Source organism: Marmota flaviventris, chromosome 2, assembly GCF_047511675.1.
Source record: "Marmota flaviventris isolate mMarFla1 chromosome 2, mMarFla1.hap1, whole genome shotgun sequence".
Taxonomy (NCBI): domain Eukaryota; kingdom Metazoa; phylum Chordata; class Mammalia; order Rodentia; family Sciuridae; genus Marmota; species Marmota flaviventris.
In genome coordinates, this window is record NC_092499.1 from 142,441,004 (window position 1) to 142,459,721 (window position 18,718).

The following is an 18,718-nucleotide window of genomic DNA, read 5'->3' on the forward strand; positions in this document are numbered from 1 at the left end:
TACTCTGCACACAAATGAACAATTAGCTTCAGACACGGCAGCCTATGGGGCTTTGACTTTAGGTCCATTCCTCAGCAACTGTGGCATCTGCTTCCCTTTTTCTGGGTCCACAGATCCACCCACAAACCTCACCATGGACAGAGCTCCAGGAGTCTTCCCATACCCATCAGACCCCCTTCCTGATTGTCTGGCTTTACTTTCACATCCGTATTAGTTCCAACCTCATATGCACAAGTTTGGCCAAGTAGATCCCTGGGCCACTAACATGCATCTAGAGATTCCAATGCATTATTCCAGTGCAACCAGGCTATAGCTCCAGGGATGGATGCTTCCAGATTCCTGACTGTGCTTTGTCTTATGGGCAAAGGACTTAGAATGTTCTGCTGCTTATGTGTGGCTATCCCTGGGAACTGACCCTCTATCTCCATACCCACTTCCAGTTACTTCTCACCCTCTATCGTCTGGCTGTCCTTTCAATTTAACTCACTCAAAATCAGAGCTTCTCAAGCCTGAATTCTATGAAGACTGCATCTACCTCCTTCCTGCGTTATCTGAGACTCAAGGCAGACAGGAAAGTGTGCTTGACCTCCTTTAAGTCCTGATTACCAGCCTGTTGGTACCTTGGGAGGCTACTTTTTAGCCTGGTTCTGTTATTTATGTGATTGTTTATTTTTTTGCAAGGCAATATGATTTATTCTCTCCGGCATAAAAATCCCAAGAAAATGCAATTTCAACATTCTCTGTCCTGATGTGAAAAGATGCTGAAGCAGCTGAAAAAGTGGTTAGTGGTTCCTCCCGGGAACTAAGCTTCATCTGCACTGGAAATTCAGATGGAAGCAGGAGGAGGAAGAAGTGAAAAGCTATTGCTTAAGGTATCAGTGAGGTCAGTCCCAAATTTCAAACTTTTTTTTTTTTAATCTACAGTTCAATTTCTTCTCCTTTGCTACTTTTCCCCCTTATAAAGGTGGTCCCTCCATTTAATCTCAACCTCTTAGAGACATATTATTTCTCATGTGGAGTCAAGAGATTCATCCTTTGATACAGTTAATAGTCCATGAGAGCTCTGTTCACATAGTTTGTTCAACCAAGTCAGGAAGAACAGATGGCTTATATTAGACCACAAATGCCATCTCTTCCCAATGTCCTATCAGCTACCAAGGGCCACCACGGTCTTGAACTACACATATACACATCTTGATCTAGAGCTGAAAACCCAATTTAACCTCTTCTCTGGTTTAGGTGGAAGGGTTAGTCATGCACAGATTAAAAGCAAGTTCTTTTTGCAGCCCCTAATGTGGATTCAGAAACACAATTTCTCAAAGAGTTGTTTTTGTTTTCTTTTTCCCTTAAGGAACTACTGTTATAGAGCTGCTTCTGTTAACACTTAAAATAAATGTCTACAGTTAAGGCACAAGGCAGAGACTGCCTTGTTTCTGAGAAAGGTTTCAGAAAGCATCTTAATCTTCCTGAGTTGTAATGTTTCAGTTATGAAGTATATGATCATGTACATACAGGACTCCCAAGGGAGGCCACTAGAGAGCTTCTAGAATCCCACTTCTGTATTCCTCACAAGAAAATTAAGGAGCAAAATGAGAAAACCTAAAACATGCAGGTGACAGAGTACATAAATTCCTTTAGACCAACAATATAGAAAATGGCCCCAGGCCCTTGAACTAGCTATCCAGAGGAAACTTTCTATGAGGCCTTTCTATGCTGTCTCTGAGGACTTCTCTACCACCACAAGTATAGTTGGAAGCTCTTCTCATGGACTGGAGGTGGAAGACTTCATCTCCAGGATTTACACCATCTACCCAGTAGCTCATCCCTTTCTTACCTCATATGCTTATCTCACCCACCATGTTCCCCTTCAAATTCTTTGGGAACTTAGTTAAAGTACTCAATTCAAAATTGAGCCAACTATATTTTTATAGGAAAATTTGGGCTCAAAATAGGTTTTTTTAAAAAAGGAAAATGGTCCAAAGAAAATGGTAGTTTCTTCTATTTTCCTAAAATCATCAATACCTAGCTCTTCAAGATTGATGCAGATGATGAGACATCACAACTATAAGGCTAGGTTACAAAGGGAGGCATTTCTGCAAAGCAGGATATTGGAGATGAGATTTCTGTGCCTGGGAATGGGATTTTAGAAGGATCATACCATTGTAAGGCATTGTAGCAGATCAATCTTGAAAAACAAAAATCATCCATACAGCAACAGGGGAGAAATGGTAGAAACTGAAGACCCATGCTGGGGTGTGGAGGGGATTTCATGAATATTTATTGGGCCTCACCCTCCTATTCTCCCCTTCGTGGCACCCTATGTGCCATAGGAATACAAGCCTTTAGGGACATGCTTAATTTTATTCCATATTTCAAATGAACGTATGTTAGGTTTAAAGATTTAATGAGTTAGCACAGACAGGTCTCTCTCTGCCAAGCCCTGGACTCTGCAGTAGGAGAACTGGATGGCTTAGTGGAAAGAGCAGGTAACATGTTTGCATCCTGGTTCAGCTACTAACTAGCCTAGCCAGATTAGCAAGTCAAATCTCACGTGCAACTTTAGTCTTCAAGTCAAATCTCACATGCAACCTTAATCTTCAGTGGCTTGAAATAGACAGGTTACATCTCGCCTGGCAGAGACATGAGAATTCCCTGTGTGTACAGCACAAAGTCAGTCCCTGAAGTAGTAATAAGTTTCACTGAGTACTCTCATCCTTCGCCATATAAATACAAAACAGCTTCTGTTCACCAACATTTGCTACCCCTGTGCTCCTTGGAAATCCTCTTCTCTGCCAAGGAACTACCCCCTTAATGCCTTCTCAGTCAACATCTTAATTTTTCAGTGACTTTTTACTGAATCACTGTAATATATAAGTTGCCCCACTTCTTAAAATCCAATCCTGATTGAGAACTTCAGCCCCATACTCCATTCAGTCTCTACATGGGCAGGCGGGGCCTCTGACTCCAGGAGCTTGGAGCCGAGAAGTGAGATTTGCTCCCCCACATCCCCTGCCTCTCCCCTGTTCAAACTCACATCTGGATGAGTAAGGTTTGCTTACTGGATGGCCTGTGGCAAAGCTTGGTGCTCTCACTGGCCAAAGTACAGATGTAGCTCTTTCTCAAAGCACTGGTACAGGGTCATACAGGCTGAAGAAGGATCTGATCTCAAGGAACTGGCTTCAGCTCTGGGACTTCTGTTTGAGAGGAAGCTCCAAACTCAGCTCTCAGTGATCCAGCCCTGGGCTTCATGCCACTGCCGTCATCACCTGCTTCCCCTGAAATGGGTCCCTGGAAACCCCACAGCCCCAATCTTGTCTCACCGTGATTTCCAGCAAATAGGAAAGAATTCTGAGTAGGGCCATTTCTACCTGCGTGTCAAGATCATGTCCAAGGCTGTCCTTGCCTCCTCCTCCATTTCCCACACCTTTCCCTGTGCTGTTCCAAGAGGGACAGGACAAGTCAGCCAGCCCCAGGGCTGGGAGGATGGGCAATCAGCATGTACATCCTCCAACTTGACCAGCAACTGCTTTGGGGACCCCTTCCCTCAGTTGTGGGGAGGGAAACCAGACAATGCCTCTCTTCATGAGTATTCCTACGCCCCCAGCAAAAGGTGGTGACATCTTACACCTTTCTCCAGCCCTTGGTGTAGATTTGGGATCAGAATAGAGGATAGGAGGAGGGAGTCGGTAGTGCTGGTTTTCTGAAAGTAGAAATGCTCATAAAATCTCTCCCAGCTACGCCATACCACATTATACTAATTTAATCAAAAGAGGAAGGTCAGTCAACAGACTACAGGGTTGGGGGACACTGCCTCGTAAAGGGAATCTCCTAATTTTACATAATGAATAGTTGCTTTGTGCCTGAATGCTTCCTTTCAACTTTCAAGTAGTTAATTCTGCCTCGGTTTTATACTACATCAAAAAGTGTTGACCCAGGGCCTGGCATGGAACCCTGTACCCTCTGAAATCCTGTTGGGTGACCCAAGAAGACCCTGTACCCAACATACTTAAAATATAGATTGAGGAAAAGTAAATCTCCATGTAATAAAAAGACCCCCATAAGAACCCTGCACATCTAAGTGCTCCCATTAAATGGTAGAGACATGAGTGAGATAGGATCGCAGAGGGGACAGGTCCCTAAGGCCTGGAGTGACCTGGTAGAACACTCTCATCTCATGGAGATGGGGTACCCAAAGGACTCAGAGGACAAACCTGTCATTGAGGCTATGTGTGTGATGCTTTGCCCTGCCCACCAGAAGGAGTTTTGGGAAAACACAGAAGTAAATTGTCCTAGGATAATGATACCAATATACCAGGCACCAGAATAAGTTTTTATAAAGCTATCTCCTCAGCGCATCCTCGAAAGCATCCTGTAAAACAAGAATCCCATCATTGCAACCTATTGGCCTGAGCTTGCCTTCCATATGGCCACAGTTTGGTTGGTCATCAGTAGGTGAAGGCCTCTCTCTAGGGAGATTGTGGGATTTCCCAGGAGAATACGTATTAACACTTAGCACTATGCCTAGCACCTAGAAAATGATCAAGACAAAAAAAGAGCTCTTCTTCCACTTGAGTACATAGAAATCACATTTGCTCATGTTTCCAGATCACCTGACAGAGTTATATTTTTTTTTTTAACAGAGCTAACGTGCATGGGTAAATAATTATAACAGCAATTATCTCCCTGAGGACAATTATTTGCCATCACCATTTGCACCCACTGAAATTACATGCATAAGAAGCAGAGTCACCCATTGGCAGATAAACATAATTAAATTGGAAGAATGACATCCAATGGTTGATTGGATTAATAAAAGAAATTTATTCCCCAGAGGTATTTCAGAAATGCTTCTCCAAGCTGGATCATATTTTTGGAAGCTTGTACTCTGAATTCAAATTATGTATTAACTCTTTTCCCAAAAACAGCATGCATCCAACCCTTAGAAACACCATATACCTCTGATAAAGTTTAAGTCTGAGGGTTTTACAAACCACACAGTCACAAATCCTCTTGATCTTTGTATAGATACATAACAATCATAGTATTTTGTGCTAAAAACAGTTTAGCAAATATTTTATTTTTATTACATATTTCCTGGTTTGATAATTTTGTTTCAAACAGTATGCAAAGATTATGATATAAATGGCATCTAAACAAATCTAGATACTTTTCTGCCTTTGCAATTTCCAAGAATATAATAATCATATGCAGGCTTGGTATTTAAAAAAAAGTGTTAGAAGTTGATTTTATAAATTCCCTATTAATTTCTCATAAAATTACAACAGAGTAGTAGTGATTAGTGGGGTCAAAGTTTATGAAGCCTAAGTAATAAATGATTTTTCTTTTTCCTTTCGGGGATTTCCAACACTCTAATTGTTCTTACAGTTATAAATGTGGGTCTGAGGTTTCGTTTCTAAATCCGTGTCTACTGTTTATCACTCCAAAAGCCTCAAGATAATTGGTACCTGTTAGTTACATGAATTCTTACGCAGCTCTTCATTTATGAGTTTGGTGGCAGTCTACACTGTATACTACTTAGGTGCTTGAAATACTTCTGTGAGGTAGAGATAAGAAAGTCAGAAAACTTTATTTTACCACCAGAAAAAATTCCGGAGAGGAAAGGTGTCCTTTCCAGTTACTCTCACTTTGCTCCTGTCACAAAGGGAAGGAAATAAAACCATCTGTCCCCAGATGGCTCCAGAGAGGACCACAAGCTGTTACTGGCTTAAAAGAGCATTTCAATCACTTCCACATTTTCACACAGGAAAAAGAAATTTCCACCAAAGCTATTGTCGAAGTAAAAATGGGTGCATTTAATATCCACTGCATTTGACATGCTCTTAAGAGTTTAGGCCATGGTTAGTTTTGGGAATTTAAAGCTGCATTGTAATGTGCTCTTCAAATAAACTGCACTTGTTAACTATCTCACCCAATTAGGCTAAAGATGAAGTATGCCCAGATTGCTACCATCTTTGGAAGACTATTTAATAATAATCTTTCTAAATATTTATCTGAAACAGAAACTTCATTAGAAAGATTGGGTTTTTTTCTTCTTTTTTTAAAAAAATATCTTTTCTAGGGACAAGATCTTGGTCTTCAGACCACTGGAAGTAGTGTGCATAAATCAGTGGGATGAAGCAGTGCTCCTCACTTCTCTGCCTATGTGATTGTGTCCTTCTTTGCCCAAATATGCATATCCTATCCGAGACATAGTAGGTATAGACAAATTTATGTTGCTGAATATCATGAATATAAATTTCCTACCTACTTAGCTTTCAAATTTCTCAACAAAATGCAAACTCATAGCTATGTAAAGGCCATACCCAGCCCAGTTCATTTAGAAAGGTTTTGATTTCACATTTAGTAACAATCGCAACTGTCATGCCATCTCATTCATGATAGAACATATAACCAAAATGTGTCTACTAACATATAACCTAAAAATGCCTGCTTATAAACCCATGCATTTAAAAAAAAAAAAAAACAACTAAAACTATCCCTAAAGACAAAAGTAATAACTTGAAAAATAGTGACTATTTCTGTTTTTGTCAGCTTTCTCTAATTGGGCAGGCATCAGTCCAAAAATGGCTATAAGGCATCCATAACTATAAGCCGGAGCTTAGGCAGAACATCATGGTAAGGGTGGGGTGGAGGAAAGCAGCTTAGGATATGGTAACAGGAAGCAGAGAGACAGCTCTGCTCACCAGGGACAACATATGTATCCTAAAGGCACACCCCCAGTGACTTACTTCCTCCAGCCATACCCTCTCTGGCCACAGTTACCACCCAGTTAATCCATGTAGGTAAATTAATCCACTGATAGGTTAATGTGCTCATGATCTAATCATTTCACCTTTGAAGTTTCTGGCATTGTTTCACACATAAATTCTGGGAGGACAGCATGTTTCCAAACCATAACAATTATCATATCCCTAGACTGGATGCCTCAAATACTGGTAAAGGTGATTTCTCCCCAAAGGAAACTGTAATGTCAATACAATCCTCAAGACAATCTCAACAGAAATTTCTACTGAAATTCACAAACCAATTATAAATTTCAAATATGAGTTCTCAAGCATAGCCATGGCAATTCTGAAAATCATATAGAAAGGAACAATGAATGAGGAGTAGCCTTCTTAAAAATCAACATGTTAATAAAGCTCTAGTACTTGAAAAAAAATGTGTGGCATTCACACAGGACTAGCCTCAGATATTGCATCCATAAACAGACATTTATATATTGGGACTTGGAATTACTAATTAAAGGAAAACTTCAAATTATTGGAAAAACATTGGGTATTAAACTAACAATTTAGGGAGGCAATTTGGAAACAAATTTGATTCATTACTGCTCACCTATGAAAAACACAAATCCTATGTGGTTTACATAGATATAAATGTTTTAAAACTATAAAGATTTCAGAAAAACAGGGGAATACATTTATAATTTGGGTGTTTTCTATAAAATTCCCCAAATAAAAAAAAGTCCACAAATAAAAAGGATAGGTAGATTTGACAATTTCAAAGTTAAAATACCTGTACAATCCAAAACAACATCTATGAAAAGAGAATATGTGAAATATCTATAAACAACAATTACTGTCAGACGACATAAAGAATCCCTACACATCAACAGGGAAAAGAGAAACAGCCCAAGCTGCCGTAGTGTAGCGTGCAACTCCAGGGGCTGCCGTCCCCGCTCATCATCTCTGCAAACCTGATGGGAAACTCTGCAGATGATACCAACAGGCAGTTTACAAAAGAGGAGCCACAGATGTCCTCTAAGTATTCAAACTCACTAAGCATCAGGGAAATACAAATAAAAAAAATAAAGACCACTTTTTATCTGCCTATTTTCATCTAATATTTTGGCGCATGGCAAATGCTGTAGTGTAAATTGGTACAGTCAAACCAGAAGAAAATTTTGCACTATTAAATTGAAAATGCTCATGCAATGTGATCCACAAATGGAATTCTCAACATTCACCCGAACAGATTCAGAGGAGGGAAGATACCACAGCATGACAGGATTCAGGTTTTCAGGGATCACTAGGCATCGGGAGGCCAAATATCTAGCAACCTCAATCTTTCCCTCATTGTGACCTGCACAGAGCATTGATGGTCACACAACCTCATTTCATCCTACCTAATATCCCTGCCATAATCTTTCTACCTCCCCTAGCTTACATTTCATCCATTCTTCAATATCTGGTGCAATTATAGTAGTCTGTCATCCTTGAGGTACACATTGTAAAACCCCTAGTGGATGCCTGAAATTGTAGATAATACTTAACTCTCTATATATTATATACACAAACTTATGATAAACCTCTACATTTTCACTTAAAGAAAGCACTTTACAGCCTCTCTTTGGTATAATTGAATTGCCAGCAACACTATTCTTGAGCTCAGGGGCCATTAAGTAAAATAAGGTTTACTTAAGCACAAGCCCTACAATACTGTGATAGACTGTCAATCTGACAGCTACTAAAATGGCTATTAAGTGACTAATTGGGCAGGCAGCATATACAATGTGGATATGTTGGACAAAGGATGATTCACCTCCCAGACAGGGTAGTGCAAAATTTCATCATGTTGCTCAGAATTGGGCACAATTTAAAACTTATGAATTATTTACATCTAGAATTCTCTATTTAATATTTTCAAACAGTTACTGAAGGTAACTTAAATCACAGAGCATGAAAGTACAGACAAGGAGACACTACCATATTGTAGAGAATCATGGTGCTCTCTAGGATTAGCTTATTAAGGTCAACTTTTTGCCAACTGCTCAATGCCTTGTTCACATAATAGTTCCTATGGGATGTCTGACCCATTCCAGTTATCTACACAATGATCTTAATTTTCAACCTTTCCTCTGGGAATCTACAGGCAGAAGCTGGGCTAGGGAAGTCCTGATGCACCAATAAGCTCAGCCATGAGACAGTGGACAATCCACTGGTTTTACCTTCTGCAGATTTTCCAGGAGTGACAGTTTACCTCCTAGATCCCATGAATCTTTGTTCTCACAGCACTTATATTCTATACTAAGCATATTTAGGTCCATATATTTCCTCTATTGGGATCTGTTCTTTACAGATAGTATCTATCTCCTTGTATCCTATAACCCTGGCAGGACTTAACATCTTATACATGTAAAAGTACATTAAGTATTTTTAATTGCATTAAGTGGAATACTGATAATCTAAAAAGGTAAACATCACAGCTAGCGGGAGGTTTTGGCACCCAGAGCTACTTTAATCATTATCATTGTTTGTGATTGACCAGTCTGCTAAGATTACATGAAGAAGAACTGAATATATCTTGTTACTGTCTATCTCCCTTGAGCCTAATTCAGATGAGCCACTCTGGACCCATTACCCTTCATGTCTAGATAGAACTTTAGAATTCCCAACATTTTCCCACTATCAGTTATGATCTTCATTCTTTACTAATACAGAGAAATAACCAGAATTCCAGTGGGTAAGTGGCTTACTCAAGTAAGCCACTAGCTTACTGCTAGTAAATGGCAGAGCTGGAATTAAAAACTTGTATAATTTCCTTCAAGATTAAATGTTTCCCTTTTACCACACTACTTTTGTCTTTGCAATCAAATCAGGAAGCATTTCATCATCTGAGGTGCAGACATGGAACAGGACCAGAAACTAGCACCTATTAGATAGTTTCCAACATTTTATTCTTAGGTAGGTTGGATTGCATGGGCCTGGGAGTCATCTAAGATTTTATAGTATCTGAAAAAATAATGGACATGGTATCACTTCCATCCTTCCAGGAGATAACCGGCTATAGTCCTTAAGTCAGGGAAGACAGTGAGAACAGGGTCTTATGGGTGTTTGGGGTCTTCTCTGAGCTCTAAAATGAGGAATGCGTGCTCCTCAGTCAACCAGATTCAACATAGTTATCATCTGGCTGGGAGACCATCATCTCCTCAGCAACAATTGAAGGCTCTGCTCCAAATTCAGGCACATCCTGAACTCTAGTCAGGACCCATTTCTGGCTGCAATGTGATTCCTCCTTCCCTGTGATCCAGTTTCTGCCTACCTCTTTCAAAGATCTATGTTCTCCCAGGACACTGAGTATCCTCTGAATTACGTGTCATCCCCTATGAATCTGTTCAGCACAAATTGCAGAATGGGCCACTCTTTGAGAATAGCCAAGTCAACAGTCTTTTCTCCCATGATACTGAGACCCATTCACAAGGATTAAGGTCACCTCACCTTGAGCATTCAGGCCCTGGGAGACCCTTCTCCTCAGAGTTCCCTCTAGACATTAGCCAGAACCTTATGTTAGATGGATCTGGAGTATTGTACCCTAGACTTATTGTTTGTAACTCTTCTGAGAAGAGGTTTAAAGGATATTGTTTTTGTTTTTAAAGGCAGACGCCAAGGATTGCTCCTGGTTCACAGGGAACCATACTCCTATCTGAGAAAAGCTCCAATGCCCACCAGAGTAAACCAGGTGCAGCCTGAGGTATGAGGCAGTTTTCACAAATTAAACAGGACAACTCCTCCTTACAACAGATGGCAAGATCAAGGGACCTGTGGTGCAGGGAGCCACCACTGTTTCTCCTCCCTCTTACTGCTCAACCCTGAAAATGCAGATACCCCAGAGGGCAGTGAGGAGTAAAAATAGCAATTATTATTTATTGAGGCTCAATTATGTGTCAGCTACTGTCATAGGTGTTTTACATTTATCCCAACATTTGTATAAGGAAGGGACAACTATTTTATATTTCAGAAAAGGAACAAAGCTCCATGTCCCTCCTAAATGTGGGTAGAGCTAGGGTCCAAGCCCTGACTCTGTGACATTTATCTCCACTAGAGGGCGCCAGCCTCTCCTCTTTTAGTTTTGGAAAAATGATGGTGATGGATGGGAATGATAGGTTCTAGGGGTAACGCTCTTTAGGTTCTTCATGGGAAACTTTTTCTTGCTGTATGGCTGGGTCAACAAACCATTCACATAAACCAATATGTTCCTCACCTATGGGCTCTACCGGGCATAGGATACCCATGTGATTCAGATTCACAGATACAAGACATTTGGGACAGACATGTCCCCTGGTTGGCCACCCACCCAGAGGCTTGATTTTCATTATTAAAAGATAAAAAATGGTGGTGGTGGTGAAAGGTGGGAGTGGGGAAGAACAGCATAGAAACCAAGTAGTATCAGAAAAACCCCACTAATCAATATAGTTACATCCAGGGAAATGCCACCTCAGAAGCTGTCAGAACTATCTGGAATTGGCCTGCTCAGGTTGGCATCAAGGGAAGAGGAAGTGGTTGGTGTTCATTTTCTTAACAGAAGTAATGGCAAAGGCCGCAGTGCTGACTGGTAGGTCTTCCAGTGATGGGGAAAATGATCCATACTAAGGTAGCTGCTACCACATGGGGCTTCTGAGCATGCAAAATGTGGCTAGTGCAGCTGAAGACAGGAATTTTAAATTTAATTTGATTTTAACTTGTATGAATGTTTGAATGGTCACTTGTATCTAGTGACTACTATATGGGACAATGCATTTCTAGAAGACTATACCCCACCTGAAGAGGAATAGTTTGGTTAGCATGACCTTCTTCTCCTCCTGCAGTTTCCAAGACAAAGAGATAGAAAGTGACCATGGGCAAGTATTAGTTTTCATTTATCAAGAAGATGCAGCCATGTCTCCTCTTTTCCTCTACTAGGAAAAAGAAACCTGGTGCAAAGTTTAGAGATCAGAGTAAGGTCATTACTGCATCCCCATCACTGGGCTCTCCAGGGCTGGATCTATCTCAGTCACTTCCATGCTCTCTGCCTGGGCTTAAGAAGCATTTCAGCTGCTATCTATAGCAGCTGGTAGCTCTAGGAAATTCATGAGGCTTTTTGGGCTCTTTCTGCCTACAGAAATGTCAACCAGCTATTTCTACTCTTTTCTTTCATACAAGGTGGGGTCTACAAAGGGTACCAATTCCCCAGGCTCCAACAGATCAATAAGATACAGGTAACATGTACTCTTGAATTAACCTTCCTGGGAGGACCAGTGGGGAACAAGGCACCGCCTCAGGACCCATTGAGCTCAACTCTGCATCCTGCCCCGATTCTTTTACCCTCTCCAATCTCAGGGCATTATTATCTAGCAGCGGTTGGGGTGGGGAGGGGATTGCTCTTCAAGGCCTTGGATTTGATACTGCAAAGTTCAGACTTTCAAATTCTATCTGCTTCTCTAATCTGCCAGCTGTTTACTGAGGCAATAGATGCTTCACAGGCTAGTTTGAATAGGAAAGGACTAAAACATAAATGAGAGAATAACTAGAAATGAAAATGTATTGTTAACACCGCAGAATATTTTCATGCTACCATGATCATGGAAATTGGGACCCAAAGCTCAGAAGGCATCTGCTGCAAGTTTTAGAAAATCTCCTCTCATCCCAAACCACCAGACATCTCACCTTTTTTCTTGGGGTGGGGGGTGGAAAGGAGTGAGAGTCTCTTTCATTATTTCTCCATGCCAGAAGCCCGGCCTTGCATTTGATCTGATTTGTGGGCTGGAGCCTGGCCATGCTATTTTCCTCAAGGACCTACCCAGGGTAGCAGGCAGCTGGTCCTCACTGTAATCCAAAGTCAATGATGAAGTGGCAGAATTCCAATCACTTCTGCCCCATTCTCCTTACCGCCATCTCCCCAAAATGAAGTTGTGTGGAATGGGGTGAGGGGCAGTTAGGAGATTAGACCAACAGTGAGTGACCCTTCCTTTCCCATCCCAGGGAAAAACAGGACTCTTGGTTTCCGGGGAGAATTTGTATCATAAAGGCATGCCCTACAGGACTTGAAAGGCACCTCATGGTTGAAGACTAGATGAACCCAAAATGGAGTGTCACATTCTATTTCCTCTCCCAGAGAGGGAACCATCAGTATTTATTTGAGCACTAGTCCTGTGGAAGGTCATGTGGACTAATATCAATAGAATCAATGGACCAAGATAGGCTCAGAAGCCAAGAATCAAACAGTGCAACATTGAGGAAATTTTTTTTTCATTCCTCTCTTGGATGTGTAGCTCTTATGAGGGAAAAACATAATGAAATCAGGAAAGCAAGAAAATAATTCAACAAGCATTTTTGGACCACCGGGGAGGTTCTGTTCCCAAAGGATATGCATCTAACAGGGAGGCTGGGGTTAAAAATGTTAGCTAGAACAAAGAAAGTGGCAAATCTTTTAAAATGGGCAGATACGATGAAGTTAGCATTAGGACACTTTATATCCCAAGGACTCACCGAGAGCTACAGTTGAGTCTCAAGCAGTTTAAACATGCCTAACCCTTTTACGGTGTTGTCATTACTCCTGCCGTTCTGTGGCTAAAATTTGCTGGGTATAAGATCCATAAACTCTTTGCAGCTTGGGCACTTCTTTCTTGACCTCTCAGTGGAATAGTGCAAGGAATATGCATTGGGGGTCAGGGATGGTGCCACATTCTCAAGGTGAGGGAAGGGAAGGAGACAATAGCCAGTACATATAGAAGCAACATTGGTTCAGTATGGTGGAAACCAGTGGAAAAGGCCGATACATTCACTTGTAGGAGAACCCACATGATGAAGAAACTCAATGTCATTCTCCGCCTTAAGCTCTTGCCATATTCTTTCCCATATTTTCCTCCCATCATTCTAGAATGTATTACTATATGAAATAGAATAATGCTTTGTAAATATTAATGTATTTTTCTTTTTGTATTTTCTTTTCTCTTTTGATGCTTTTCTTCTTTTATTTAGGTGGGCTATTTGGTGTTTGTTGCTTTAGGGGATGGATGTGATCACAGAGCAAAGAGCCATTGTAAAATCCAAGTCCTTGCCTTTGGCAATGGAGTCACCAGAGATTGAGAATCGGGCTGAATAAGAGAATCAATGACTTTAACTCAAAGCCACCTACCAACTACAAAAATGTTTCCCAGCAGCAATCAGAAAAGGAGAAATAGGAGACAGAATAGACACTGTGGGTGGGAGTCCTGCAGAAGTGACCCTCTACCCTGTTCCCTAGGCTGAGACTGAGCAGGCAGAAAAATCCCAGATTCACAGTGAGGATGTGAGAACAAGATGACCTTTGTCATATTTGCTGGAAAAATTGCTTTGTCACATTAGAGTGACAGAAAGGCAGTTCATCTCTAGTGAACTAGTACAAGTTGTATCATACAGTGGCGTGCTGGAGCGCCAAGTGGTGGTGCATTTACAGAATTTTGTGAGCAGACTACTTTACCATTACTAGCTTGAAATTGGCCATGATGGGAGCATTTACACCCTTGAAATTGGCAAATGCTACCAATCAGGACTTCCTGCTCACCACCCTCAAAGGCCTAATTCCCAGAGCTGGAATTACAGCACACCACTAGAGATGGGACAAGCCTTGGATAGTGTCAGAGAAGGACACCTATGTTTTCAAAAAACATCTGAGTTGGAAAAGACAGGAGACTATCTGGCAATTGCCAGGATAGACAACAGAGACCTACGCAGCAGGAGGACAGCTCAGCAGATGCTCAAATGACATTGAGGCTCTAGGAATAATGTTGCTTTTGGATAATTCCTCTAGAACATAAATGTAAACCTGGAGAAAGGGCAAGAAATACCAAATTATTTGAGAACTTCTCTGTCACCATACAGAAAAGGGATTCAAAGTACAAATTAAACTCATACAAAAAAATTAAGTTCTCTATCTTGCATACTTGAGTAGGTAAAGTAAAATTTATATCTACTATTTGACAAATGAGGGAGAGGAGAATGGGAGGGTTTACATCAACCTACAGTCTGTCTATCCTGCTTCATGATCTGTGCTATTTTCACCACATGGGGGGAGCCAAAGGCTGGAGACAGCAACACTGTGCCCAAATTTGGGGGCAGGTGCTAAGTCAGGTACAGCTAGAAAGAAGTAAAACTTCTTTCCAAATTCCAACCTGAATCAGCTCCCAAAGCCCTTGCCTAGTGAAGGAACAGAAACATCCAACAAAGGAAGGAGAATGCTTCCTCTGAGTGAGTCAGACTTTGCTGAATAATTCAAAAGCTGGCTTTGATGGGGTGGAAAGGAAAAATGGTTAATGCCACTGGCAGAGAGGAAGGGCATACCCTATGAATGCAGAAAGTGGGCTATAGGGTGATCTGCATGGGGGCCTGAGTAGGGCTGGGGTTTACGCTCAATGAACTTTACAAGATCGTGAATGAACATTTGGTTGAAGGGGTGGCAGTGTCCTCACTGAGACCCTAGAGGAAGAACTCGCTGGAGGAGCCTGAACCAATGATCCATCATATGAGGTAAGGTATTTACCACTGTCCCAATGGCATCTCTCCCACAGATGAGAACAGTGTTCCATGTAATACCAGGATAAAGGAGGCTAGCAGAGCTCAGGCACCCACCGTAGGGATCTTCTAGAAGCACATAAATGGAACTGCCCTTCCTAGTATCAACATCCTTCCAAGGACAGAGAGGGCATCCCAGTCTGAGGCTCAGCAAGACACTTGCCCACGGCACACTGAGATAGCCATATCCTATCCTCCAGCTTCTCAAGCCTGGCTGAGATGCCCTGGAACTCTGGAGGGAGACTTGAGCACACAGTTCCTCCAACTAAATTCAAGTCCTCTGGCCATGTAGGGTCAGTAAAGTTACTTTAAAAGCCAAGATAGTATCTCTCTTCTCTGGGCCCTGCTAACATCCCCATGAGGCTGGGAAGAATTGCTGACAATGTGGGTCTCTCTGCTCGGCCTTCCTGACTGTTGGGTAAAATCCACTCCAGATCAGGTGTGCCAAGCTGTTACCAGGCTCCTGCTCCTTGCCCACCAACCAGAGACCAAAGTGTCCCAGGCACATGGGACTGCCTCTGAGCCACAGCAAGAAGGACAGAAGTTGCTCTTTCAAGGGGGCTCACACTTCCCCAATTGTGGCATCACAACTTTGGCCACAGGGACTATATTTTGCATCTGCCTCAAACAAAAGTGAAGAGAACAGGACCTGGTAATATCATCACCAAAAAGATGCACAACTTGTCTGTTGGGGACACAGCACTTCTTTTCTTATTCTCAAACACACCCTACCACAATATCTGATAGAAAAGATGCTCATTAATATTTTTTTCCAGTTTCAGTAGAATTTGAAGGACATGACAGAAATCAAAGAATGTAGAGCCTGACACATACTGCCCTCTGCTACTATGGGACTGATCTCTGTGTTCAAAACAGCTCTACAAAGGAGAGTGATAGTTCGGAACTGGTTTTCCCCCCTCCAAAACTGATGTTGAAATTTATTAAGGGATCAGGTGGGACCTTTAAGAAGTGATAGGGGCTCTACTCACACTCATAGATTAGTCCATTTTTGCAATTAATGGATTAATGAATTATGGGGAGGGGGGTCTGCTATAGGCCTGTTGTACGCATCCTGAGCTATCTCAGGACTTCACCAGCAGGCCATCACCAGATGTGGCCCCTCTTTGTTGGACCAGAACTGTGAGCCAAAATAAACCTATTTTACCTAGTGTTGGTGATATCTAATATCTAAACCCTAAAAAGCCGAGGTGTGAGACAACACCATGTTAAGAGATCAAAATAATTGGATTGTGAGAGCCTTAGCCCAGTAAGTGAATTAATCCCATGATGGGATTAACTGAATGGTAACTGAAGGCAGGTAGGATGTGGCTGGAAGAGGAGGGCACTGGGGATGTGCCTCCTGGGTATATATTTTGTACATGGTGAGTGGAGTGTCTCTGCTTCCTGGTAATGTACTGAACTGCTTTTCTCTGCCATGTTCTGCATCATCTCGGGCCTGAGGAATGGAGCTAGATACCTATGGAGTGACACCTCTGGAACCCCCCAAGTAAACTTTTCCTCCTCTAATTTTTCTTATCAGGCCTTTTTAGTCACAGCAGCAAAAAAGCTAACTAAAACACCTAGTCTGTGGTATTATATTACTAGCAACAGAAAACTAAGACAAGTAGCATACTCATTTTACAGACAGATATACTGAGGCTCAAGGAGGTTAATTAACTAGCCCAAAGCCACACAGGTAACAGTGGATGGAGCCAGATCTTGATCTCAGATCAGACCACAAAGTCCAAGCAGTCTCCAATTGGTTAATTAAAAACCAGGGGTTTGAATAACGTGATGTATAATCACTTGTTGGCTCGGTCTGTCCCCAATAAGTGCTTAATAGAAGCTATTATGCTATACCTCTCTTCACATAGAAAATGGTTTTTAAAAGGGACAATTAGCTTGGCAGATTGGATGACCATAATATTTAAACAGCAGAAGACAGAGGCATCATCCAGTTGTTGGGATGCTGGAGTTAGGGCATCATACAGAGATCCTTGACCTGTGTGACCACAGGCAGGTCAGGTGCTCTCTCTGGGCTTCCACCTTATGCAGGTAAACAAGATTAAAATGCAGCTTCTCAAACTCCTTGAGACAGGTCTAGGAGATCTGGCTCCCTGGACAATCAAAGAAAAGGAAGAAGGAAGAAAAGACACTATCAACCTGAGAATAAACTTTTGCACTAAGAATTTACTAGTTACAAAGCCGAGGGCAGGCCACTTAAATTATTTGAGCTATAGATTTTCATCTGCAACATGGAAATAGTTCTCATCAGAGTGCTGCTTTGAGGATTTACTACTATCTTGAAAGTAGAGGTTTAGATATAGTACCTGGAAGAGTAAACACTTAACTTCAAAATATGTGTTATTGTCATCAATATCCTTTGATGGTAAAAGGATATCATTCTCATGCTCTTTAATGTTGGAGCAAACCAAAGCTGATCATAGAGGAAAGGAAATTACAGGTGTGGGGAGACCCTCCCCAGATGACTGAGCATCGATGCAATAAGTAAAAACAACCTAGAAATGGTTTAAGCAATCAGAGCTTATCACTACCAACCCTATCAAGCAGCCATGTATAAAAGGTTTGCAGACTTTGGATCTGGGGACTCAGCCTTTACATCAGGGACTTCCTTGGTGACTTCTCTTCATCCCTCCTCTGCCATCCTCAGCATCTCTCTGTGTGTCCTAAATGTAGCTGCTCCAAGTCCTATGTCCCCAGCAGAACCACTTTCACAGGGAGGCATGTATGTCCCATGCAATATGTAATGGGATATCCTAATTATACAGAATTCCTATGCCTCCTTTTAATTCCTCAGGGAGAAAAATCTCCCTAACCTCATGGCACACCTTCTCTGATCTCTCACTGGCCACACATGGGGTCACAAGGGTGCCTCTAAATCAAGGAGGACAAATTATCTAAATGAAGACTTCCCTGGCTGAGCCCACCTTTCATACACACAACCACAGAAAGCTCAACTTCTACTTGAGAAAAAGAAGTTGTTTTAGTTGGCAGCACCCAAGTCAGTTGCAGACTGGGCCTCTGAAAGAAAAGAGAGAAAGAAATAAAGACCTGACCCTCACCTCCACCAGTCAGTATCTCACTTCCTCTTCTTTGTCCAACTGTACCTGAATGACCTCCCCGAATCTTTTCATACCTTGTGGCTCTCAGTTAAAACACACACACACACACACACACACACACACACACACACACACACACACCAGGGCAAGTGCCAAATTCCCAAGCCATAGTATTCTGGAGGCCGTCCCAGGACCATCCTTCCCAGAGTGGATCCCCCCCCCCCCCCCGCCACCTCTTGCCTTGTCCTCTTTGTCTTCAAACAGCCTCTGGATTGTACTTTATCTACCTTCTCACCAATAAGACTT